This window comes from Micromys minutus (assembly GCF_963924665.1).
Source record: "Micromys minutus genome assembly, chromosome: 27".
NCBI classification, from domain to species: Eukaryota; Metazoa; Chordata; class Mammalia; order Rodentia; family Muridae; genus Micromys; species Micromys minutus.
In genome coordinates this window covers 3,512,698-3,540,510 of record NC_137962.1, presented here as the reverse complement: position 1 = coordinate 3,540,510, position 27,813 = coordinate 3,512,698, and positions in this window count along the sequence as shown.

Below are 27,813 nucleotides of genomic sequence, written 5' to 3'. Positions count from 1 at the left end.
ACCTGGCTACTGCCAGGTAATTGAGGGGTGGGGTATACCTGGCTGTTGCTAGGTAACTGAGGGGTGGGGTTTACAGAATCGCAACAATGTATACCACCAGGGAAGAGATATAGTTGTTCCTGTCTGCAGGGCACTAGTTAGCTTTGTCTAGGAAGCTTCTGCTAGACTCTATTTCTTGAATGAACTTTTTCCCTACAAGAAGACAAATACCAAAGAGGCCCCCACATTACTCTGATCATTAATTCATCAGATCAAACAACCATTCATTCAATACTTGCTTATTATGGGGTCTTGGAGGATAAATTGCTTCCTTTTCTGCTGAAATGAGACCTTCCTTTGGTCAGTAATGTACCTGTATACTTAAAGACATAACTAGCTTCTGCTCCAGTGACATGTCTCTAATGTTTGTACCTTGCAGGCATCAATCTACAAGGCCATTCGTTCACCGTGTAAACGAAAGACTGAGGCTGACATGTCGGGTAAACTTTAGCAGGAAATATTTCCAGCCCCATGTGGATCACTTTATGCCGTTATGTTTACTATTATCAAAATAAGGCACATTCTTCCTCAGCGAACCTCACCATAAATGTATTAGGCCTGCCAAATGCAAGGGGTTGGGGTGGGGTAAAACAAAGAAGATGCAGAACAGTAATAAAAATTAGGAATGTGTCAAATAAGGTAGAACTACTAGAAAAATTGCTAGAGAAAGACGACGTTGTCCTATTCTGAACAGCAGTCCAACGTTTGCATTCATATGTGGAAATAAAGGCAGGAACAAGCCAAGTAGTTGCTGACCAGTGGGACTTAGGTTCCAACATTTGTACCACGCAGAGAAAAGGTGCTTTCTGATAAACTACCTGAAATGTGCCTTTGCTGAAGTCATACCAGAACTTGTCTTTTCATGTATGGGACCAGGTCATTTCCTTTCTTCGTGTCTCTTCTCTCCTCCTCTACTGCCCACCGGACATTTCTCTTTACTTAAGGAGTCCACAAGACCCCACGCAGCAGCAGCTGATTAAAACTTAATAAGAGCCTCAGAGGGAAACCACAGATATGCCATTGGCTCTGTGATCAGCAATATTTTGAGATTTAAAAAAACAAAAACACCCAATTATTTTCAGGACACCTAGGGAACAGAGCCACAGGACATGGAAAATAAGTTTTCAGGCCAGAGGGAATATATTCTTAAGCAAAGGTCTTTTAACATGAAGAAGAGAAGAATTGTGCTTACAGCTCTACTCATTACTGTCTTTCCACATCTCCACTCCCCTCCCTTTATAGTTTAGAGGGATGTGCCCAGCAGGACTAGAAAGAATTTATTGTCACTGTAAACTTCATTATTCTATGCTGACTCTTCATTTGCCCAGGAGGTAAAACACCTATGTAGGAAGAAAAAAAACATTGAATCAACATCAGTCCTGGGAATACTTGATGACCTAGTGCATTACAGCTCAACCAGAAAACAAATTTGAAGCTGCTGTATCAAGGGCTTGGGGGTGCATACTTATGTGACCCAGTTTCTTTGGGTGAAGTGAGCTTCTGTAACTTACCTAATGAACACACCAGACCCTAACAGTGCCGCCTAAACACCACAAATGTGATTCTGTGGAAAATCCTTTCTCCACCATAATTATTCTTCCATTTTCTAAAACCTACTCCATGGTCTGTGTAATATTTATGTCTTGTACTCTGGAAATCTATTGTTTATGATGCCCAAACAGGAAGAATTATATGTGATGACCACATTTTCATTTAGCCATGGGAAGGAACAAATTGCAGTTGAATTACTGACATGGAAACAAATCTGGCAGGGTGTAAATGATTTGTTTAGCCAGAGAAAAACCTGTCAGGAAGCCACACTACAGTATGGCACAGAGCAATGTGTGTGTTATTATTACCTTCCAACAGGTTGTCAAAAAGCAGCAGGCATAGAGAGTTTTCAACAAGGCAGGAAGATTAAACAAGGCACTTTTTCCCAATATAGTGTTCATGCATGGATGCATTATTAGCTTGGAGAGAAATAAATGCAAATTTTGCTATCTAGCAGAGTTAATTGGGCTATGACTTTTTCATAATGTGTGTGTGCTATTTTCAATCAAATCTAATGCTTCTTTCCACCAATAATTGCTAAGTATAAAAGGCAGAAAGCTTACAAGAGCTAAATTATTTTGCAAGGTTGTCTACAGGGCCTTAATGTAAATCATTTAGCTGCCTGTTACCAGATTTTGGCAAACATTCTTCTGCTGGAAGAAAAATAGTTATAGATAATAGGTTCCTATAGGTTAGTATTGAAAATTGGACAGTAAAGACACTTATTAGAGCAAAAGTAGCAACCAACGGAAATTAAATATAAGATAACATTCCATTTAGTGTTTATTGGTTATTTATCAAGGGCTTTGAAAGAAACTATTGCTTGAAACTCTGACTTGCTGAGAGATGGACAAACCCTTCCCTTTGTTCATTTTTATATAAACTTATTTTCTCTCTCACTAGGAAAGAAGAACTTGAGAAACTTAGTCACAATCTACCTTTCTTTGTAGAAAAGCACAAATCATATTTTATTTTTATTTAAAAGTAACTGACAAAAAATAATAATGCATTGCTCTGTTGCTGAAAACTGTCAGTAGTTACTTGTTGCCAATGAATGAAGTCCAACTGCTGTGGTACAGCGTTCAAGGACATGTTTTCACTCAACAGAGTCGCACGTACTGATCCGTGAGATTATCAAAGATAATCCATTGAGTCCTGTAATGTTCAGAGGTGTCATGAAGAGGGGAACTTGGTGTGAGAGTGAACTTAAGTCAGGCAGAGTGATAGGCTGTAACTTGTGCAGGCATACTACAGAAACGCTATCCCTCACCCTTCCATTATTCAACATAACAGTTCTGAACCCAGATGTATAGGATTTTCCCCATGCACAAAACAGTTCTCTACTGGACTCTCCACAGATGCCAGCTGTGTGCTCTCCAATGTAATTCAACTCAATTTGAGACACTCTACCTCAAGAGAGATATGATCATATCTCATGGATGAAGGGTTGCCTCCTCAGCTCTGCCTCTCACGTTAGAGGTCAATTGCAAATATTAGGTTGCCACCTGAGTCTTTTCAAGCAATTCTTTGAATAACTTGGCATAGAACTTATGTAAACTCAGGGAAGGTCTTTTCCATGTTTCCAGCTGTTAAATTTGTTAAGGATCTAATGAAAGATGTAGCTGAGTGCAACACAAAGAGACACACGTGGTGAGAACTGCAAGTGTTACCTAGTGCGGAGCTTTTGGAGCTGGGACATGCTAACCCCCAACATGTGAATGTACTTACCAACCCAGTGACTCTCTGAACTCTGTAGCACAAGAGATGTCATGAAAACATTATTATGTAGACAGGATCCAATATTGCCTCTAAGGAGAATATGGGACTGAAAGTACCATCCTTTAGTAGCAGCCTGCACTTTTAGGCAGTGGTTTCCCTCCAGGAATCCAATGTGACTTGCTTTATTAGGGCAAGAGATGCAGGGTCATCCTGAAAACCACAAGTGATTCAGAAGTTCCGTGCCAGACAGCCCTAGTGGTAGGGATATTACATGGTCTTAGAAGCCTGTATCAGAAACTGAGGTCAAAGAGGAAACATTCAAGTTTCTAATAGCAAAAATTTTAAGGAACTCAGTAGTTCTTACAACTAGCCATTGTGGAAGGGGAACACAGACCAAGTAGTTCAGGCACTCTATAACAGCAGAAACCATAGGAAGTAAATCTTTCCTAGAGTCTCCCAACCCCCAGTGAGTATATAGCCTTGCTGATACCTTCAAGTAAGGACTAAGACCAATAGCTTTCATATCTATCTGAACACATTTGTTTTAGGCCACTAAATTTCTGCCCCCGGAATATTAATACAGTGTTATGTTTATTTATTTTATCCCAACTTTTCATTTAGATTATGACTATTTTGCACATTTTTAAAACTAAAGGACAACCATTTGAAATGTAAATACAGAGAATACCCAATTTAAAAAAAAAAAAAAAAAAAACTGAAGGAAGGATCAAGGATACTCCAAATCTGGCAGTATTTGAATAGTTGTTTCGTTCTTTCCGCACTGACCTTCTGTTAAAAGATTGGAAGTGTTAAGACCTAGCTGGGCCTGGAGAACCTTGGAACTGTGAAGGTGAGGACTCCATCTTACAAATTCCACAACTCCACAACTATACCTTCAAATGTCATTCACAATGGCTCCCTCTGGATGCCCCCCCACCTCCATATATGTTTTGGAAGACAACTGAGACTAAGAGGAAAGAGGCAGATGAAGAAATCACTATTTATCTTGATTGACAGGGAGCATTGTTTGCCTCCAGGCTTCCAGAGAGACCTGCCAGCTCACAAAACTGTATTTATTTGTTCTCTCTGTGCCTGTGCAATCAGAATGCTGGGGATATATTACCTTCTTGGCTTTTACAGAAACCCTCAGAGTTAGTATTGTTATTCTCTATGTAACACATCAGGGAAATTAAATCTGTTAATGACTTAATGGGGCTCAATTTTCTGCTGGATGACAGTGCTAGGATTTAAACCATGGCTTGGTAGATCTCAAACACTATGCAATTGTTTTTTTCTAAAATAGTCTTTGGGCTCCTTTACAAAGAACTTAATGGAAGCAATAGTGTCTTTTCCCAGAAACAAAAAGAAACAGAGGACTTGAAGGATGTGGTGAGATGATGATGGATATGAGGACTTAAGGGGAGAGCTGGGGGTGATTTGGATCAAAGTATGTGGTATAATTATCAAAAATTAATAAACATACATTTAAGTGCATATATAATGACAAAAACATACATAAAATGCACACATTTACATGTATTCCACTGGGTGCTTATTGGCCTCATAAAACTTCTGCACAAGTTGAAAACCACAAATGTCTACATTTCCTATAAAATTAAGTATGACATAGCAACTACACAGACACCCATGGTCTCCTACTGTTGACCAAACTAGGCCTTCAGAAATCACTTAATGTCTCTGTTTCCTTCTCTTCCCACAGTCCTGGGATAGTTCTTCTCATGCTGTGGTAGAGAAAAAAACTGAAAAGTTCTTACATGAAAAGCTCTCAGAAGAGTAAGTGTTCAATAGTGAGTATTTAATACATAGTTTTTATTGTTGATTTGTAACCACATAACTTGGGCAATCATTTCTCAAGGATTATAACCTTAGGATGACTGATGAAACAGGAAAAACCCAAAGCATCCATGACTACAATACCTGAAGTAGGAAAATCCCATGCTTTATATAAAGCGCCTGCCCTCCTTATAAGCACTGGCTCTTTGAATAACAGGGTCAGCTGGGAGTCAGAGATAAATGCTTGTTTTTGTCTACCCAGAAACATGACACTTGTCTCTAAAGAACCAGAATTCTGAGACAGAGTTTACAGAATATATCAGAGGCCTCTGACTTTAGGTGAGCAACTGTGCAATGATTAATGAGGAGAAGATGACTGGAGAGACCTGTTGGGGTGGTGCAGGAAGCTTTCAAAATGCTCTCTTGTAAGAAGAAGCCAGAAAGGCAAAATTTGATGACACTTTGACAAGATGGGAAAACAGTCACCATGCTATGTAAACACATCAAGCCTCATCATTATGAGCACAAAGCTAAATGTCCAATGAAGTTAATAAATTTAGGTAGAAGTAACCATGGTGATAAGTGGGCATAAGAGGAATGGCAAGGGAAACTATGTACTATCACTTTTCTCAAATTAAGCAGTTTATATAGGACATTGAGAAATGGTTTCAATGCATAAAAATCCTTTCAGCCTTCTTAGACCCATTGGTTGGTTGCTTCTACCAAGGAGGTCCTAGAACAAAACTTTCCTTTATAAATGTTATGAATTCTCCTACCACTTCCATTCTATCTTCTCCCTTAGGCTGCTCCTCCTCACCCCTTTTTAATTTCTTCAGGGAAACATGAACACACACACACACACATACACACACACACTTAATATTTTAAATGACATATCTCAGGAAATTACCAATAATTAAATTATCCAAAAATTAATTCACAGTGGTACTTAAAAATTTATCAGTCTAGATTTTATGAAGACAACTGAAGGATTTCTCATAAATGGATTAAGTCACACACAAACCATTCACTCTTATTTTCATATTGTGACCTGTGAAAAATGCTAATTGTTTTTGCAAAATTCATATTTCCTATTATTTATTTTCATAATTTTTGTTTTTAAAATTACTTCCCTTTTCCATTTTCACTGTCCAATCTCTTCTTTGAAAAACCCTTACATTTTTTTCAAATCCATTTTTTCTCTTTAATTGTTGTTACATACATACTTATGTAGATATAGTGCATATTAATGCAAAAATTGGCTGCACAGAGTAAAGTGATTACTCATAATGAACGCTAACAGGGAGGGCAATCAGAGCTACACTATCAATAACTGTTTATTATAGGTTTATAGGAAAAAAATTGGCTGCACAGATTGCTCAGAGGTTAAGAGCACTGGCTGTTCTCCCATAGTAAGTAGGTTCAATTCTCAGCCCCAATGTGGCAGCTCTCAACTGTCTGTAATTCCAGTTCCAGGGGATCGGGCATTCTCACACAGACATGCATACAGGCAAAACACCAATGCATATAAAAGTAAAAAAAAAATCTTTGAAAAACTAAATAAAATAAAAATATAATTACAACCTATTCAATTTGTATGTTGATTGTATGTATAAGATCTTTGGGCTGGCCACTTGGTAGAGAATAATCATTTGGATGGTCCTTCACTGAGGAAGACCATTTCCCTTAATCTTAACTTCTCCTGTTGTCAATAGTTTTTGTCTAAAGTTGGCCCTGAAAACACTCTCCCATGTGAGTATATCCATTGGACTCATCATTGTTCAAGATTGTTTAGGCAGGTATGAGTTGTTTCACCCCTCACCAAAGAAACAACTCATTAAAATTCGAACAAGAGATGATGTGGTGCCCAGTCCCAGCTAATCTTCTAAGACGCAGTTGCTACACTTTAGGAATCATTTAGGAAGAGGGGGCAGAAAGCATATAAAAGCCAGAGAAGCAGCAGGTTTGCTGTAAGATCTTGTCTCTTAGAAATATCAGAGAGGATTCACTCATCAGGTCTTACCAATTTATTCCATACATTTTAGACACTCACAGTTTGAATGTATAGTCTGAAAGATAAAGCTAGAATATGAACCCAAGATTTCCCAATAAAATTCAGAGGTTTTAAAAATGAAATAATTTCAATGAACTCTTTGTTTTTAGACACTTTTGAGAACTGGGCAGTGGTGGTGCAAACCTTTAATTCCAGCATTTGTGAGGCACAGGCAGATCTCTGAGGTCAAACCACCCTGGTCTGCAGGGTTAGTTCAGGACAGCCAGATTTATACAGAAAAACCCTGTCTGAAAACAAAACAAACAACAACATTAAAAACAAACAAAAACCTTCAGAATACTATCAGAACACCCATTCATAACACAACCTGTTTGCTTGAAGTTTCCTACAAAGTTACATGACAACAAATAGCCCAACAACTAAAAATAACTAAAACCCATAGAAGTAGGTAAGTAGTTAATGTAATGCACCTCAAATGTACGTAAATTTTTGATATTTACATATTTACAAAGGTGATATCTACATACATGGAAATCAGCAAAGAAAATAATCTGTTTCCCCATGTCACTTTCTGTTCCTTACATACTTCCTCTGCCCTTCCCCCATGCCCAGTGCTCCTCTCTTTGTAGTGGAAACTCTTCTCTCTCCTTACTGCTGCCATATGGAACCAGGTTTTTGGGAGTTTCCTTTCCATCTGATTCTTATATACACAAAGGAGGCCAGAGTTGACTTCCCAATTGTCTCTTTTCTTGGGGAGAAGTAGGAGAGGAAAGATGGTCAGAATTGTTGATGGGCTGCTTTCCCTTTTATCTCCTTCACACTTGTTTTTCCAATACAAAATGCTGTGTGCACTAACTCTGAAGGGTGTTGAAAGGCTCAATCTGCTCTTGATCCAGTATGATAAATAGCTATAGTCACAGACAATGTAGTTGTGGGATATGGAAGGACAGCAGATTCCTTAGCATTTACTGAATTTCTCCATAGCTACTAAAGCAGCAGGTCAGTCTTATGAGATGCTCTGCTGGAACACAGGGAGAGGACAGGAAGAGTGAAGAAGAAGGGAAAATTTGAAAAGTGAAGTTGCAGAATGGTCTGATTTGCTTGGTGCTGAAACTGGCTGCTTATAGACAGGAAGATAGCAAACAGCAGCAGAGAAAGAACACATTACAATATTACATACTTGCTTGACTGTAGTCTGTGTATCATCATATAAGGTATTCAAGAGCACTTAACTGTGTGTGTGTGTGTGTGTGTGTGTGTGTGTGTGCATGTCTGTCTGTGTATCTGTACATGTCTGTCTGTCTGCCTGTCTGTGTCCCTGTGTATCTCTGTGTATCTGTTTGCCTTTGGTCACAGGACAGAAACTTTGCCATACCACTGCTTTAAAGCCGTGTTGTTACAGCATTTTGTTTCTTTTGTATATTGAGTAGAGAGAAATGCTAGACATTTGTAGAGATTATGGCACCCACACAATATAAATTCCTTCAATCCCCCCAAAAAACAAAATTTTTTTTTTGCCTTTTTTATGTCTTTCAAATTTTTATTGTCACCTATTTACCTTATTCATCTCTGAGTATGCATTTATCAAATATTTATCAAATGTTTCCAATGTGCAAAGTACTATTTTATTTTTTTAATTTCATTATTTTATAAAATATTATTACTTTTTACAAAATAAAATACATAATAAATATGATGAATACAAGATGTCTCCCCCCCCCCATTTTGTTTTGGGTTTTTTTTTCTAAGAAGGACTGAGGTTTCCACTTTTTGGCCTTCCTTCTCTTTAAGTTTCATCAGGCTTGTGAGTTGTTTCTTAGGATTTCAGAGATTTCTGCGGCTAGTATCTGCTTGTCAGTGAGTGTGTTCTTTTGTGACTGGGTTACCTCTCTCAGGATGATATTCTCTAGATCCATCCATTTTCTTAGGAATTTAATAAAGTCATTGTTTCTAATGGCTGATTAGTACTCCATTGTGTAAATGTACCACACTATCTGTATCCATGCCTCTGTTGAAGGACATGTGGGTTCTTTCCAGCTTCTGGCTATTATAAATAAGGCTGCTATAAACATGGTAGAACATGTGTCTTTATTATATGTTGAAGCATCTTTGGGGTATATGGCCTGAAGTAGAATAACTGGGTCTTCAGGTAGTACTATGTGGAATTTACTGAGGAACTGCAAGACTGATTTCCAGAGTGGTTGTACCTTCTTACAACTGCACCAACAGTAGAGGAGTGTTCCTCTTTCTCCACATCCTTGCCAGCATCTACTGTCACCTGAATTTTTTATCTTAGCCATTTTGACTGGTGTGAGGTGGAATCTCAGGGTTGTTTTGATTTGCATTTCCCTAAAGACTAGGGATGTTGAACATTTCTTTAGGTGCTTCTTGGCCATTTGGTATTCCTAAGTTGAGAATTCTTTTTTAATAGGCTTCTTTGATTCTCTGGAGTCTAAATTCTTGAGTTATTTGTATATATTGGATATTAGCCTTCTATAAGATGTGAGATTGAGAAGATCCCTTTCCCAGTCTGTTGGCTGTCATTTTGTTTTCATGACAGTGTCCTTAGCCTTACAAAAACTTTGCAATTTCATGAGGTCCCAGTTATCAATTCTTGATCTTAGACCATAAGCCTTTGGTATTCTGTTTAAAAAATTTTCCCTGTGCCTATGTGTTTTAAGCTTTTCCTCACTTTCTTTTCTAATAGTTTCAGTTTACCTGGTTTTATGTTGAGATCTTTGATCAACTTGGACTTGAACTTTGTACAAGAAGATAAGAAAGGGTCAATTTGCGTTTTTCTTCATGTTGACTGCCAGATGAACCAACACCATTTTTTAAAGAGGCTGTGAATTTTTTTTATTGAATGTTTTTAGATCCCTTTTCAAAGATCAAGTTTGAGGGTTCATTTCTGTGTCTTTAATTCTGTTCCATTGATCTATCTGCCTATCTCTGTACCAATATCATGTAGTTTTTAACACAATTACTTTGTAATATAGATTGAGGTCAGGGATGGTGATTCCTGCAGAAGTTTTCTTGTTGAGAATAGATTTCATAAACCTAGGTGTTTTTGTTATTTCAGATAAATGTGCAAATTGTTCTTTCCAACTCTATGAAGAATTGAATTAGAATTTTGATGGAGATTGCATTGAATCTGGAGATTGATTTTGGTAAGATGGCCATTTTTACAATTCATGAGCATGAAAGGTCTTTTATCTTCTGAGATCTTCTTTAATTTCCTTCTTCAGAGATTTGAAGTTCTTGTCATGCAGATCTATCACTTGCTTAGTCAGGGTCACACCAAGTTATTTCAGATTGTGAATATTGTGAAGGATGTCTTTTCCCTAATTTCTTTCTCAGCCTGTTTACCCTTTGAATAGAGGAAGACTACTAATTTGTTTGAGTTAATTTTCTATCTAGCCACTTGGCTAATGCTGTTTATCAGTTGTAAAAGTTCTTTGGTGAAATTTTTGGTATTTTAAGTATACTATCATGTCATCAGAAAATAGCAATATTTTTACTTCTTCCTTTCCTATTTGTATTCTTTTGACTTCCTTTTGATGTCTAATTGCTCTGGCCAGAACTTCCAGTTGAATAGGTATGGGTAGAGTGGGCTGCATTATCTAGTCCCTGATTTTAGTGGGATTTCTTCAAGTTTCTCACTATTTATATTGGTGTTGGCTAGTTGTTTGCTATATATTGCGTTTACTGTGTTTAGATATAGGCCTTAAATTCCTGCTCTTTCCAAGACTTTTAAAATAAGGGGTTATTGAATTTTGTCAAATTCTTTCTCAGCATCTAGTGAGATGATCATGTATTTTGTTCCATTTGAGTTTGTTTATATGGTGGATTATGTTGGTGGATTTTCTTAGATTGAACCATCCATTCATCCCAGGGATGGAGCTTGCTTGATCATAGAGAATGGTCATTTTGATGTGTTCTTGGATTCAGTTTCCAAGAAATTTACTGAGTATATTTGCATCAAATTTTTTTAAGGAAATTGGTTTGAAATTCTCTTTGTTTGTATGGTCTTTGTGTAGTTGAGGTATGAGAATAATTGTGACTTCAAAAAATGAGTTGGGTAGTGTTCTCTATATCTCTATTTTTTGGAATAGTTTGGAGAATATTAGTATTGACTCTTCTATGATAGTCTGATAGAATTCTGTACTGAAGCCATTTGGTCCTTGGCTTTTTTTTTTTTTTTTTTTTTTTTTTTTTTTGGTTTGGGAGGCTTTTAATGACTGCTTTTATTTCTTTAGGTGTTATGATACTGTTTAGATGGTTTATCTGATCCTCGTTTAACTTTGGTATCTGTCATCTGTCTTGAAATTTGCTCATTTCCTCCAGGTTTTCAAGTTTTGTTAAATATAGGCTTTTGTAGTAGGATCTGAAGATTTTTTGAATTTCCTCAATTTCTATTGTTATGTCTCCCCATACATTTCTGATTTTGTTAATTTGGATACTCTCTTTGTGCTCTTCGGTTAGTCTGGCTAAGGGTTTATTGATCTTGTGGATTTTCTCAAAGAACCAGGTACTGTTTTTGTTGATTCTTTGTATAGTTCTTTTTGTTTCTACATGGTTGATTTCTGCTCTGAGTTTGATTATTCTCTGCCATCTACTCCTCTTGTGTGTATCTGTTCCTTTTTGTTCTAGAACTTTCAGACACGCTGTCCAGCTGCTAGTGTGTGCTCTCTCTATGCTCTCTCTGGTTTCTTTTTGGAGGCAGTCAGAGCTGTGGGTTTTGCTCTTAGCACTGCTTTCATTGCATCCCATATGTTTGGGTATGTTGTGCATTTATTTTCATTAAATTTTAAAAAGTCATTATTTTCATTCTTCATTTCTTCTTTCACCAAGTTATTATTGAGTACAACATTGTTCAGCTTCCATGTATATGTGATCTTTTTGTTATCTTTGTTATTAAAGAACAATCTTAGTTCATGGTGATCTGATAGGATGCATGGGAGTATTTCAATCTTATTATCTGTTGAAACTTGTTTTGTGACCGACTACATGGTCAATTTTGGAGAAGGTGTCATGAGGTGCTGTGAAGAAGGTGTATTCTTTTGTTTTAGGATGAAATCTTCATTAGATGTGTGTTAATTCTAATTGGTTCATAACCTCTGCTAGTTTTGCTCTGTTTCTGTTCAGTTTCTGCTTTCCTGATCTGTACATTGATAAGAGTGGGGTGTTGAAGTCTTCCACTGTTATTATGTGTGATGTAATATATGCTTTGAGCTTTTGTAGGGTTTATTTTATGAAAATGGTTGCCCTTGTATTTGGAGCATAGATTTTCTGAATTGAGAGTTACTTTTGATAGATTTTTCCTTTGATGAGTTAAAAAGTGTCCTTCCCAATATGTTTTGATAACTTTGGTTGAAAATCTATTTTATTCAATATTTGTCTACTCCAGTTTGTTTTTTGAGACCATTTGTTTGGAAGGGTTTTTCCCAGCCTTTTACTCTGAGATAATATCTTTCTTTGTTTCTGAGATGAGTTACCTGCATGCAGCAAAATACTGGATCCTGTTTATGTATCCAGTCTGATAGTCTATGTCTCTTTATAGGAGAATTGAGTCCATTGATGTTAACAGATATTAAGGAATAGTGATTGTTGTTTCCTGTTAATTTTGTTGTTAGAGGTAAAATTATGTTTGTGTGTCCTCTTCTTTTGTTTTTGGTTTTTGTTTGTTTGTTTTGTGTGCTTATTTTCTTGCTTTTCCTAGGGAGTATTTTCCCTCTCCTTGTGCTTCTCCAAGATGTCTGTCATCATCATGAAGTATGATTTTAAGTGTAAATTTTGTTTTTCTGGAGTGTTGGAAAATCTACTAATAGCTGTGGTGGGAGAACAGGATTCTAAGATTGCCAGGTTGTCTTGGTTTCCATTGTTTGGGTTCTTGTACTTTCCTCTTGCTATCTTATTGTCAGTGATTGTAGGTGATGTTTTTGTTTCTGACTGATACTTGTCTCTCCTGTGGGTCTGAAGGCCTGTGAGTTCAGGAGCAAGATTGTTCTTGGTTGCTTGGCTTTTTGTGGAAAGGCGGTGAGCTCTGATGGCAGTGACTCAGTTTTGTCTTTATAGGCTTAGGTGTGAGAGCTCTTGCAAGGCTGTTCTTCCCAGACCTCTGACCACAGGTCCTGAGTTCTAATGGCTCTCTCTCTTGATCAAAAAGAAGTCTTTTTCAGAAAGCACCATGCTCCCTGAGCTCAGAGAACTCCCTGCATTCCCTTAAAGACAGCTGAGAGCTTATGAATCAAGATCACCCTTGATACATGTTGAAAAGCACCTGTCCAGCTGATCTAGAAGTTCAACCTCCTGCAGGCAGATTCTGAGTTCTGGTGGTGGAGACAAGGCCCTCATTGTGGACCAGAATGGACCCTTTTCCAGAGAGCACTGCTCTCCCTGCACCTCGAAAATTCCAGGTGTTTACTCCCCAGGTCTGTGCCTCAGGCTCACTCTTGGTTCAGGTGGGAAAATGCCTGTGCAGCTGTTCTGGAAACTCAACAAAAAGGACTACTTTAAAAGGTGAAAGTGTCTGCCATGACCATGGCAACTGTTGTAAAGAAAAGCATTTCATTGAAGTTTGCTTATAGGTTTAGAAATTTAGTCCATTATCATCACGGCAAGAAGCCTGGTGGCATACACACAGACATGGTGTAGGAGAGGCATCTCCGAGTGCTACATGTGCCATTGGCAGGCCTCAGGAAGAGAGAGTGACACAGAGCCTGGGTTGACCCATTGAAACCTCAAAGCTCCTGCTGCATCACTCCCATGGCACACTTTCTCCAACAAGGCCACGCCTCCAATAATGCCACTTCTTATGAGTCTATGAGACCATTTTTCATTCAAACCACCACAGTGTGGGGATGAAAACAACAGCCACAGTTCTTTTTTTTTTTAAATTGAGAAACTCATGTCTACATTTTGTATTATTTCCTTTGGATAGAATTTTAGTAGCTAAACTGATAGATGCAATGATGTAGATATATGTGAAGTGTGTTGCTTGTCAAGACAAGTTAAGTCTCATTGATATTTCTTAAAAAGCTCATTGAGTCCATCCACATGTCATTTGGAAAATTTCTCGACAGAAGATGCCCGGAGAAAGGCAAAGGCTTCAAGTGGGAGCATTAGCTTCCTGTTGGATGGAGTGTTGAGACTGGGACTAGAAAACCTTTCAGAAGAGTACCATAATGGTGGCATGCCATCTAATCATTATTTCCTGAGAGTGACAAGATCTTCTCTCTCAAAGCCACGACCCTTCAGAAGTGCAACAATGTCCCAGGATACTTATTCTTATACCCACAGCTTTCAGGAATATCTTCTTGCTGTCATGGTATCTAGATGACAAAACTTGGTTACAGTGATGTCACTTCAAAGAGAGTCTTCTAGTAAACATTTTAGAAAGGAGTAGTCGATAAGAAGAGAGAGGGTGTCAACCATCCAACAGAGAAGCAGCATGCCACCACTAACCTGGCAGTAGCCTGCTGTCCTGAGCATCCCAGACCCTGGAGAAAATGTAAAGCTAATGACTGGGCCCATTTTTACCCACATTTCAGGCTAGATCCCTGACTTATCCTCCAACAACAGCTAAATTGCTCCCCTGAAAATCAATAAAACATTTTCTTTCTGACACTTATGAAACTGCTCCTGATATTTATTATATCCTGTTATATTTACTGATTCTACAGTAAATATTTGACAAATCACTAGAACCCTCTCAAAAATAAAAAGATGAACTGGCACAGGCTGCCACAGCAAAGATGCATGTTTCATCCCATAATGCAATTCGGGTTTCCTGGGAAATAGCCTCTGAGTCATTGATTTGTATGCAGGAGATTCACTGTGCAGTACTGTCAAGATGAACAGTTGTGGGCACGCAAAGAGGCAGAATTGGCAGAAACAACTGAAAGAGATGTTAATTTCAAAGAGCTCCAGTGTTCATGTGGTAGATTGATATATCCCAAAGAGAATGGACCACTGTTGAGCAGTCAGTGGCCCCCAGGATGCACCCAGGGACAGACTGCCCTGCAGTATGGTGGTTCCCTTCAGCTACAAGAAACTGCACAAAGAAGGTTGAGCTGGGAGCTGCCACAGTCTAGCATTAGGAGAAGCAGCATGTTAACATGAAGGGAGGTTTGGGTTACAGAATTCACTGTGTCTCTTAAGCAAGAGAAGACCATGTGCTAATGGTGCTTTACATGTCCTTGTGTGCTGTTGCTGTCACTGCAGCTGAGATTGCATGTTCTCCTTTGTGTAAGCTTTGTTTCCACCCCTCCACCTCCATCCATAGAATTGAAGGTTCAACTATTCAATGAAGACTGCATACCACAGCTTTCCACTGAGTGCATTAGCTTCCCAGCTCCCTTTCAGTTCCACCTTGGACACTTATAATTGATAATATCATGGATCTTCTAGTTCAGTTATATTTTTCTTCAAGTTTTATAAACACATTGTATAGTCCACAATAAGGTAGTCAATACTAAAAATCATGAAAACCAGGTCATAATTTAAATCACATCTGACACTTCTTAAATAAATGATACTGAAAATTTGATCTAGAAGTCTTAGCTTTCTAATCTACAAAATGAGAGAACAATTATAATTTCAATAGTTGGCAGAAGGATGAGATGGTGTACATGTGGCTGAGAGAGAATCTCAGCCTGACAGAAATTACAGTAATAATGAAAGAAGTTGTGGTAAGACCTGTCATCTGGCATTTTCTATATGCCCTATATATCCATAAGGACAGTGCATTGGTTATCTGCTTAACCTTTACACAGAATGGCACGGCATAGTTATTTTGTAGTTATGTGTTCTGAAGGTCAGTTTTGATTGTTGACTTGACACAATAGAGAAACACTTTCAAAAAGTCTTGGCCAGGAGCTGTTATTAATTAGATTGGTCTATAAGGGATTAGCTGACATGGGAAGACACAGCCTGAACATGGGTGGCACCATTTCAGGGTGGGCCACATAAAAAGGAGAAAGCTGAACCTTGACAGTGTGCCTGCCTTACGCTGTTCCTGATCACAAATAGGTTTGGACCATCCCTTTCCCCAAGATCCTGCTGCTCTGGCTCCCCTGCTCTCATAGACGGTAACTTCTGGCCTTTCTTTTCTGAACTACACTTGTTAGTGCATTTAATCGCTGCAATATAGGGTAGAACTAGGACATGTGGCAAGGATAGTATTCAAAACACTTAGTAAATGTCAGAGGGATGGTTTAATCCAGACATTTTGACTTTGTAAAATGTCAGACTATAAAATTATAGATTTTATATAATCCTTCGCAACCTCAACATCTCCTAAGAGCCTTTAGTTTTACTCCCTTGGGAAACTGAGCTTTTTTGTCTCTCTCTAAACCAAGACATACTAGTTATTCTCAGCTAATATCTTCCCATCTTCCGCCAAATGCAATTGCCAGGGTTTACTGGACTGAAAGCTAATGTTGTGAGGTTCTGAGCCAAAGCAATCATTGTAATTATATAGGATAATGGTAGTTATTAAAAGTGATTTTGGTAAAAAAAACAAAGCAAGCTCAAAATTGAGTTTATTTAAATAGTTCAATCAGAAGAACCATTACAGTTGAGGTTGAACACAACAATGACACTGAGGTGGGTAAAAGTGTCAGGGTGACGTTAATGGTAAAGAAACAGTCACTAATGAGATAACTGGAAGTTCTGTGACCCGGTTCATTTGGCCCTTTGCAGACTCTACACTAGTGGAGGCAGGAAGCTAACACAGGAAGCCATTCCCTTAGTCAAAAACAGGATGAGTCAGATGCAGACAGCAAACAAGAATGATGGGTGGGCATGCAAATTAATTATAATTTCTTTGATGTTTGAATTTTTAAAATAATCCTAGGAGAGTGGTCTCTGGAAACCAAAGTAAACACCTCAACAGGCACCTCAAGAGATGTGGGCAAGCATAAACACCTAGGAATTGAGGATAGCATTTTCTGCTTCTCTCTGTTTTTCTCTGATCCTCTCAGCACTGTGTGTGTGTGTGTGTGTGTGTGTGTGTGTGTGTGTGTGTGTGTGTGTGTGTGTGTGTGCCTGTGTGTGTATTTGTCTACGTATGCATGTGTAAGACAGGTTAGACAGAACCAGAAGGCATTCTGTAGTTTTGGTGCTTGTGATAATCTGATGTGTTATTCAAATACCTATGCATACTTTTATATTTCATGACTTGCTACTGATCTAGTTCTTATGATACTCACATTAGATATAAAAATTCACCTATCTTCCTCTCAAGCTCTTTTTTTACTTTGTGTGTTCTGTCCTTGCCTATATTGAGCCTCCACCCCTCTCCCAGCTTTATATATGCCAGCTCCTGCCTTATCTGCCTGACAATCATCTTAGCAAATTCAATCCACCCTTCAATATACGAGTGTTCACAAGATTCAAGAACCTAAGGAGTATTCCTTGTCCTCTGCCCGGTAGGACACATCCCTTCATCTGTTGTGTGAATTTTTTCTGGGGTGGTATGAACAAATACCTATAACCTCTCTTCAGAACACCACTGATAGGCCAGGGCACTGATTCCTGCAGTGTCTAAAATGTTGAACCAATGAGTTTAATGGAGTTCTCAGCAGCATGAGAAACTCAAAGGCAGCTCCTTGTAATCATGGAAAAGCCCACACAGGATGGGTGATGACTCACAGAAACTATCTCTGGACATCATGGTACCTGAAGAGAAAACCATAGCATCCTGCTGCTTTCTACCCATCACCTTGTGTTCTGTCCTCATCTGACTGCTGGGATAGCTTGTTCTCTCATCTGCAGCTCCAGCTTCCATACCAAGAGGCAAACATAGAATTTAAAATCCAGCTACTGAATAAAAACTGAGCATTGCAGATGTTGGTTGTGGTGTGTTTGCTGAGGGTACCTCTGCTGAAATTCTGTCTCCCTGCTACTGTGTCATATAACCTTGGCTGGATCCTTGTCCATGAGGGAAAATTTCAAATCAGAGCAAACATAATAGTCATAGTATCTCAGTGTGTTCATTAGTCAATGAATACATAGGAGTGCACACATGTACTCGAACACACACCAAAATTAAGGCAATTCTAATTACCATTTCATACATATAACTTTAATTTCTTATCTTTACACTAATAATACCTACAAAACATGTGTGAATTGTGAATTGGCCGTCCACCTCTCTCTACCTACGTAATGTCAGTGTCTCATAGGAAACAGTTTATAATTTCAGGAAAGTATGATAAAGCTATTGTCAAGATTAGTAAAAGCAAACAAAGATAACACAGTGTTCTGGGGCTAAAAGCAGAAGTCCTTATCACTCCTAGGTCAAAGAAGAAATGTGGGAACTGTGAAATCTGAATCCAGAGAAACTATTTGTCATCCTAAGTTGAGAGGGACAGAGACAACTCACAGTGAGGTGAGGGGAAAGACCAATGGAAAAACATCCAGGTCTTAGTACATCTCTTTCATCTGCTACATGTTTACATTAGCTGAGTGCAAAAGTAAATGACAGGACATGGCATCTCCCTGATGTCACCTGTATAGATGGCTTTAGAGAACAAGATCAAATAGAAAAACAGGGAAAACAGGCATAAGATGATTAAACAAAGATATCTAGCATGCATACAAGGTGCCAGATCTGTGACATGCACTAAAAAAACCTGTGTGTCTTGATTTAAGCTTGTAGGTTACTAGGACTCCATCATGTTACCACCTTGGTGTGTGTGGGCCAGGGGTGGGGGAAGGGAGAGTGAAAGGAGTATGAGGCAGTTACCAAGGAAACTAAAGGGACCACCTGGTGGAAAGGAATCAAGCAATAGCATTAGGGGAAGGAGAAATGACTGAACTAAGAGGTCTTCTAGGGTGTAGGTGTTTATCATAGGGAGCTGCTGCTTCAGGAGAGAGAGTAGTGCAGATTACCCAGCTGAAAGAACGTTCAAGCAAAGGTCTGAAAATGGTCTGTTCAGTGTGTGAGTAATAAAGTCACAGCTGTGGGTCTTAGTCCTAGAGAACTGAAATGTGAAGAATGAAAATGAAATGGTTGACATCAAAGCCAATTTGAAAATTCCACAGACCACTTGTTTGTACTCCATGCAACTCCTGGATCGCATGTGTCTTTGGTTGAAAGAATCTGTCAGTGGCTTGTGCTTAGCAGAGTTTATGCTTGAGACTAGCTGCCTATTGCTGTATTTGATGCACTCTTTGATGTTTCACTTACTGTTAGAGTTCTGTAAATAGCTCTAGGGTCTCCTGATGCTACTGAGAACACTGGGCATGCCAGGTTTCCGTACAACAAGCAACATTCTCTCTGTCTGCATGCTTCCCACGTTTATCACACGTGCATTGTTGGTTTCTGAAGCACACAATTTCATATTGCTCAGAACAGCCACTTCTCTTTATATCCAAATCTTTATCTCAAGCACACAAATTATGCTGCCATCTTTGTCAGCCCTATTGAAAACTCTCTGAGAACCTGTCCCTCTCTGTTGGCAATTATTATGCAATTTCAAAGCTTTATCTAATTTATTTCTATTCTTTGATATAGCTTACCAGAAGTTTTCTCTTGAAGTTCTGTAATGGTATTGTTTTCCTGCTTGTCTTCTTTTACATGCAATTCTCATGTTTACTTCTTTTGAACTTAGAGTTATTAGCACATATTGAATCTTTTGGGTGGAAGGATGTTTGTATGTAATATATTGCTACAGAATTTTTTCTTTTTATGAAGTTATACTTTTTTCCAGATTGGTTTCAAGCCTTTCTTATTCTGTGCTCATCTTTAGATTGAGTGTGCATTTAGCTATCATATTAAAGGTCATACTATCCTATCTAATGTTTCTCTGGTTCATTATGTTTTCCGCAGCTTTCAGTAGAGTTCCTAAGTGTATTAATTTTTTCTAGAGAAGCAGTGTGTGTGTGTGTGTATGTGTGTATGTGTATGATTATATAATATGATGTACAATATATAATGAATATATAATATACATATATTGCATTCATATGGATATATAGTCTGTTAATATATATATGTATATATTATACACATATATCAGTATTTATGCATACAACAGTCAGAATATAAGCACTCTGAAAGAAAGCATCATGTTTCTGGGGTTATAAGAAATGGAAAAAGGACTCTTTCAACGTATACTGCACTGTCAATTTCCTCAGTACATGGAGAAATCATGCACTGGGGTCTGAGGGAACTGGGGACTAGAGATGACTGATGCAGAAGTTATTTCTGGTGTGATTGCTGTGGACTTAGCTGTGTAGAAATGGTCCCTCCACACAAGAAGCTCAGCTTCCAGGTTGTGATCCAGTTAGTCCAATGATGTAGTTTTTTAGTCCAAAAGGCTGGTTGTCTCAGCTGGTCTTCAGCAAATTCCAGAATCCAGAAGTGGGGCGTAATGCTGTGAAGGAATAGAATTACCAGAGACAGCAAAAGCAACATGCAAAGGGCAAAGTCTTTTGTCTTTCATATTCTTCATATATGCTGCCAGCAGATGGTGTGGACCAGATTACAGTGGATGGTTTCACCTCAAAAAATATTGAATTAAAAGATGGTCTTTCCACTTCAAAATATTTAAGAAAAATCCCTGACAGGTGTATGCTGGTTGGGTTTTAGCTACTCAAGTTGACAATAAAAATAACCATCACACTTAAGGTTTTCCACAGTCTATTTCGACTCTCTCATACATGTGTTCTAAGATGGTCATGTTAGCATGGAGGTGAGGGCTCTGTAATGCCATCTTCCATAAACTCTTGCTTTCTTGCTGAATGTTTTATAAAATTAAAAATATTATTTGAGAATTTCATGAATATATACACAATATACATAAATACATATTTAAAAAGAAAATTTAAATATGTATGTAATATATATTAATTTTTATATATAGTTTTTAAATTGGGGATCAGGAGTTCAGGCAAGCTTTGGTTACACAGGGACCTTGAGGCTAAGCTACATAAAACTCTGTCTCAAAAAAAAAAAAAAAAATTCTCTGCCATAGGAACTCGGTATCCACCTGGAAAGTCCTTGCGTGCAGACCAAACATTCAGGCCATTTGCCACTTGGAACAGCAGAGATCCAGGGACACAGGCCTGGTGAGACTGTGCTGTGAGTAACCAAAGGAAAGAGAAGGCAAAACAGGACACACTGAAAACTCAGCCCTCTTGTTGGTGCAGGAGAGCAGGACCTCTGCCACATGGACATGGTATCCGCCTGGAAAGCACTTGTGCACTGATCAAACGCTCAGCCCATTTGCCACCTGGAACAGGAGAGATCTAGAAACACAGGCCTGGTGAGACAGTGATAACCTCAGGTCCATCAGAGAGATGGGTACCAATCACTGACAACAAGACCATGTATAATCACAGACAACAAGATGGCAAAAGAAAAGTGAAAAAACCTAAGCAATGAAAACCAAGACATCCAGGCAACATCAGAACCCAGCTCACCAATCACAGCAAGCAGTGGAATGCAAAACACTCTAGAAAAAGAAGACTCAGATACAAAATCATACCTCAAGATGATGATGGAGAGCTTTGAAAAGAGCTGGAATAACTCACTTAAACAAGTACAGGAGGACAACCATAAACAAATAGAAGCTTTTAAAGAGAAAACACAGAAAACTCTCAAAGAAATACAGAAAAAAAGAATCAAAGAGATGAAGGAATTGAAAATGGAAATAGAAATAATAAAGAAAACACTAAAAGAGACAACCCTGAAAATGGAAAAACAAAAAAAGAAATCATGAGTTACAGATGCAAGCATCTCCAACAGACTACAAGACACGGAAGAGAGAACCTCAGGACCTGAGGACAACATTGAAAACATAGACAAAACAGTCAGAAAAGATTCAAAAACCAAAAAGCACCTAACCCAAAATATCCAGGAGATCCAGGACGCAATGAGAAGACCAAATCTGAGGATAATAGGAATAGAAGAGGGTGAAAAATATCAACTAAAAGGTACAGCAAATATCTTCAAGAAAATTGTGGAAGAAAACTTTCCTCCCCTAAAGAATGAGATGACCATGAGCACAAAAGAAGCCTACAGAATTCCAAATAGAGTCGACCAGAAAAGAAATTCTTCCCGACACATAATAGTCAAAATGCCAAGTGTTCAAACCAAAGAAAGAATATTAAAAGCAGTAAGGGAAAAAGGTCATGTAACATATAAAGGCAGACCAACCAGAATTACACCTGACTTCTCAACAGAGACTATGAAAGCTAGAAGATCCTAGAAAGAAATTATACAGACCCTAAGAGAACACAAATGTCATCCCAGGATGATATCCAGCAAAACTCTCAATCACCATAGATGGAGAGACCAAGATATTTCAGGACAAAACTAAATTTACACAATATATGACCATGAATCAAGCCCTACAAAGAAAACCCAACATAAGAAGGGAAACTACATCCTAGAAATAACAAGAAAATAACTAAGCAAAAAACCAAAAGAAAGACACACAGACACAGTTCTACCTCTAAAAGCAAAAATAGCAGGAAAGAGTAACCACTATTCCTTAATATCTGTGAACATAAATTGACTCAATTCCCCAATAAAAAGATGTAGGCTATCAAACGGGATACATAAACAGAATCTAGCATTTTGCTGAATACAGGCAATTCATATCAGAATAAAAGGATGAGAAAAAACCTTCCAGGCAAACAGCCCCAAGAAACAAGCTGGAGTACCCATTCTAATATTGAATAAAGTAGATTTTCAACCAAAAGTTATCAAAAAAGATAAGGAAGGACAATTTTTACTCATTAGAGGAAAAAATTGTCAAGAGAAACTCTTAATCCTTAACATATATGCTCAAAATACAAGAGCACCCATATTCATAAAAGAAACCCTACTAAAGCTCAAAAAATACATTGAACCTCACACAATAATAGTAGGAGACTTCAAAATGCCACTCTCATCAATGGACAGATAATGGAAGCAGAAACTGAACAAGGACACAGTGAAAGTAGCAGAGGTTATGAACTAATTGGTATTAACAGAGAACAACAGAACATTTCACCCTAAAACAAAAGAATACACCTTCTTTACAGCACTTCACCGCACCTTCTGCAAAATTGACTATATAGTCTGTCACAAAACAAGCCTCAATAGATATAAGAAGATTGAAATACTCCCCTGCATCCTATCAGATCACCATGGACTAAGGCTGGTCTTTAATAACAACAAAAAGCCCATATAGACATGGAAACTTAACAATGCTCTATTGAACAATATCATGGTCAATGAAGAAGTAAAGAAAGAAATTAAGAATTTTCTACAACTTAATGAAAATTAAAACACAACATTCCCAAACCTATGAGATGCAATGAAAGCAGTACTAAGAAGAAAACGCATACACTAACAACTTGACAGCACAGTTGAAAGCTCTAGAACAAAAGGAAGCAGATACACCCAAGAGAAGTAGATGGCAAGAAATAATCAAACTCAGAGCAGAAATTGGCCAAATAGAAACAAAAAGAACCATTTAAAGAATCAACAAAACCAAGAGGTGGTTCTTTGAGAAAATTAACAGTATTGATAAACCCTTAGCCAGACTAACTGGGGAGGGGGGGGAGAGTATCCAAATTAACAAAATCAGAAAGAAAAGTGGAGACATAACAACTGAAATTGAGGAAATTCAAAAAATTATTAGATCCTACTCCAACAGTGTGTACTGAACAAAGCTGGAAAATCTGAAGGTAATGAGTGAATTCCTAGACAGATATGAGATACTAAATAAAACCAGGACCAGGTAAATCATCTAAATAATTCCATAATACCTAAAAAAACAGAAGCAGTCATCAAAAGCCTCCCAATCAAAAAAAGCCCAAGTCAAGATGGGTTCAGTGCAGAATTATATCAGACATTTAGTAACGACCTAATACCAATACTCTCTAAATTATTTCACAAAATAGAGTCAGATGGAACATTACCTAACTCATTTTTCGAGACCACAATAACCCTCATTCCTAAACCACACAAAGACCCTACAAGGAAAGAGAACTTCAGAACAAACTCCCTTATGAAAATCGATGCAATATTATACAACAAAATCCTTCAAATCAAATCCAAGAACACATCAAAACAATCATTCACCAGGATCAAGTAGTCTTCATCCCTGGGATGCAGGGATGGTTTAATATACAGAAATCCATCAACATAATACACCATATAAACAACCTAAAAGATAAAAAAACACATGGTCATCTCACTAGATGCTGAGAGAGCATTTGACAAAATTCAACACCCCTTCATTTTAATAGTCTTGGAAAGAACAGAAATCCAAGGCCCGTACCTAAACATAATAAAAGCAATATACAGCAAACCAATAGCAAACATCAAACTTAACTGTGAGGAGCTTGAAGAAATCCCATTAAAATCAGGGACTAGACACGGCTGCTCACTCTCCCCTTACCTATTCAACATACTACCTGAATTCCTGTCTGGAGCAATTAGACAGCATAAAAAATAATCAACATAATACAAATTGGAAAGGAATGATTAAAAATATCACTATTTGCAGATGATTTAATAATATACACAATTGACCCCAAAAATTTTACCAGAGAACTTCTATAAACAACTTCAGCAAAGTGGCTAGATATAAAGTTCACTCAAACAAATTAGTAGCCTTCCTCTACTCAAAGGACAAACATTCAAAGAAATAAACTAGGGAAAAGATACCCTTTACAACAGTCACAAACAATATGAAATACCTTGGTGTGACTCTAACTAAGCAAGTGAAGGACCTGGATGACAAGAACTTCAAATCTCTTAAGAAGAAAATCAAGGAAGATCTAAAAAGATGGAAAGATCTCCCATGCTAATGGATTAGAATGAACAACATTGTAAAAATGACCATCTTACCAAAAGCAATCTATGGATTCAATGCAATCCCCATCAAAATTGCAACCCAATTCTTTATAGAGCTGGAAGGTGAAATGTGCAAATTTATATGGAATAGCAAAAAACATAAAATATTGAAATTTATCCTCAACAACAAGAAAATATCTGCATAATCACCATCCCTGACCTCAAGCTATATTACAAGGTAATTGTGTTAAGAAAAATGCACGGTACTGGTACAGAGTTAGGCATGTGGATCAATGGAATAGAATAGAAGATATAGAAATGAACCCTCACACATATGGTAACTTGATTTTTGACAAAGGAGCTGTAAACATTCAATGGAAAAAATGACAGCCTCTTCAACAAATGATGTTGGTTTAACTGGCACTCAGCATGCAGAAGAATGAAAATAGACACTTTCTTATCTCCTTGTAAAAAATCAGGTGCAAGTGGATCAAAGATCTCCACATTAATCCAGGTACACTGAAACTAGTAGAAGAGAAACTAGGAAAAAAACACAGGCACAGGGGAAAATTTCCTGAAAAAAACATCAATGGCTTGTGCTCTAAGACCAACAAATCAGACTTAATGAGATTGCAAAGTTTCTGTAGGGCTAGAGACACTCTCAAGAAAACAAAACGGCAGCCAATAGAGTGGGAGAAGATCTTTACCAACCCCACATCTAATAAATGGCCTAATATCCAAAGTATACAAAGAACTCAAGAAGTTAGACACCAGAGAATCAAACAATCCTATTAAAAATTGGGGTACAGAGATAAACAAGAAGCTCTCAATTGAAGAATATTGAATAGCTGAGAAGCATCTAAGAAAGTGCTGGACATCCCTAGTCATCATGGAAATGCAAATAAAAACAACCCTGAGATTCTACCTCACACCAGTCAGAATGGCTAAGATTAAAAATTCAGATGACAGCAGATGCTGCTGAGGATGTGAAGATAGAGGAACACTTCTCCACTATTGGTGGGGTTGTAAACTGTTACAACCACTCTGGAAATCAGTTTGGTGGTTTTCAGGAAATTGGATATAGTACTACCTGAAGAACCAGTTAGTCCACATCTGGGCATATACCCCAGAGAAGCTCCAAAATACAATAAAGACCCATGCACCACAATGTTCATAGTAGCCCTATTTATAATAGCCAGAAGCTGGAAAGAACCCAGATGTCCTTCAGTAGATGAATGGATACAAAAATTGTGGCATATTTACACAATGGAGTACTACTCAGCTATCAGAAACAATGACTTAACCAAATTCTTAAGAAAATATTTGCATCTAGAGAATATCATCCTGAGTGAGGTAACCCAGTCACAGAAGAACAGACATAATATGCAGTCACTGATAATTGGATATTAACCCCAGAATGCTCTGAACACCCCAGAAATAACTCACAGTTTATTTGAAGCTCAAAAAAAACAAAGGTCAAAAAATAAAAGCCTCAGTCCTTCTTAGGAAAAAAATACATGTATAGCACCCTCTCAGAGTGTGTTACACCTAGACCTTAAATCATTAATAATCCAAGAGCTAAGATAATTGCCTTGTGGCAATTTTTGGAATTCACAGATCATTTTGCTTAATCTCAACAAGAAATCTGTTTTCATGTTACGTTCTGCGCTACATGTACTTCATGCTTATGGTAACTAGTGGGATTTCAATTCATGCTATCAAACCTCTAAAAGAATTAAGTACTGACAAAAATATTCATATAATGTTATGCCAAATGCCTTTAAAAATCTGTATATATATCCCTCTCTTTTTAAAAATAAAGTTGTAAGAAAAAAAAAATAATAAAATTCTCATCAAACAAAATTCATCACAATGTAGTTAACAATAAATTGTTGTGTATTTATGAAAACCTAGTAAAAAGAAGCTTGAAGGCTCCTAAGAAAAAAATAGAAATAAGAAAAAATAATAGGAAAATGCTAATTTCCCTGATTGGCCCAGTGCATGTTTTCTGCGTTGTTATTAATAAATTATCACACTGAATCTCTCATTTGTACATGCTAATTAAAAACTATAATAAAAACAGTACATCCTCAGGCCTTATGAAACCTGGAATGAAGCAGAGACAGAAGTGAGTATTGGATTCCAGAGTCAAACTAATGAGGATTTAAAGCCTAAGGGAATGTCAAATTATGTTACCTCAGTCCAATAGTCTATGTCATATAGAAATCATTGTTATCATGTAAAATGAAAAAGTAGCTGCCATGTAGTAACATGAAGATAAGCAATCAGTTACAACAACACTATCTGGCATATAATGGTTATTTAATTATCTAATCATCAAAACAACTATTTACATTATTTTCTGTTTCCTATATATAATTCTGTCAATGGAATCTTGTTCTTTAAAAGATTATTTAAACATACTCCCCATTCCAAGTTGAACAAATGTTTGCTCATCTTTAAATCATTGTTAATGAGTATAATTCTCTTATTTTTCTTCTGGAGAATGAGAGCATGCAAGTGGTGACAAGAATGAAATCACATTTAGTGAAATTTTTCTTTTGATTCATCTGCTAATTATTACCAATTAGACTTTGCAGAGACAGGTGAATGATGTGTTTATATAAATATCTGAATGTGACAAAGCCGTTCAGCCTTACAGAGAAGGTTTTTGTTTTGTTTTTTCTTGGTAAGCCAGATACCAGTGAGATATTTGCTACTTAGGAGGATTCACTGTGAACTGTTGCAGGCATGCACTTTGCATAATGTGGAGAGCAGAAGTACAGCACAGCATGGGGCAGATGGAGAGCTGAGATGAGTGGTCAGGAAGCAGCAGTCATAGAGTAGGAATCTGGCATTCTTTATTATGGATCTACAAGCAATATAGCCAAGATCC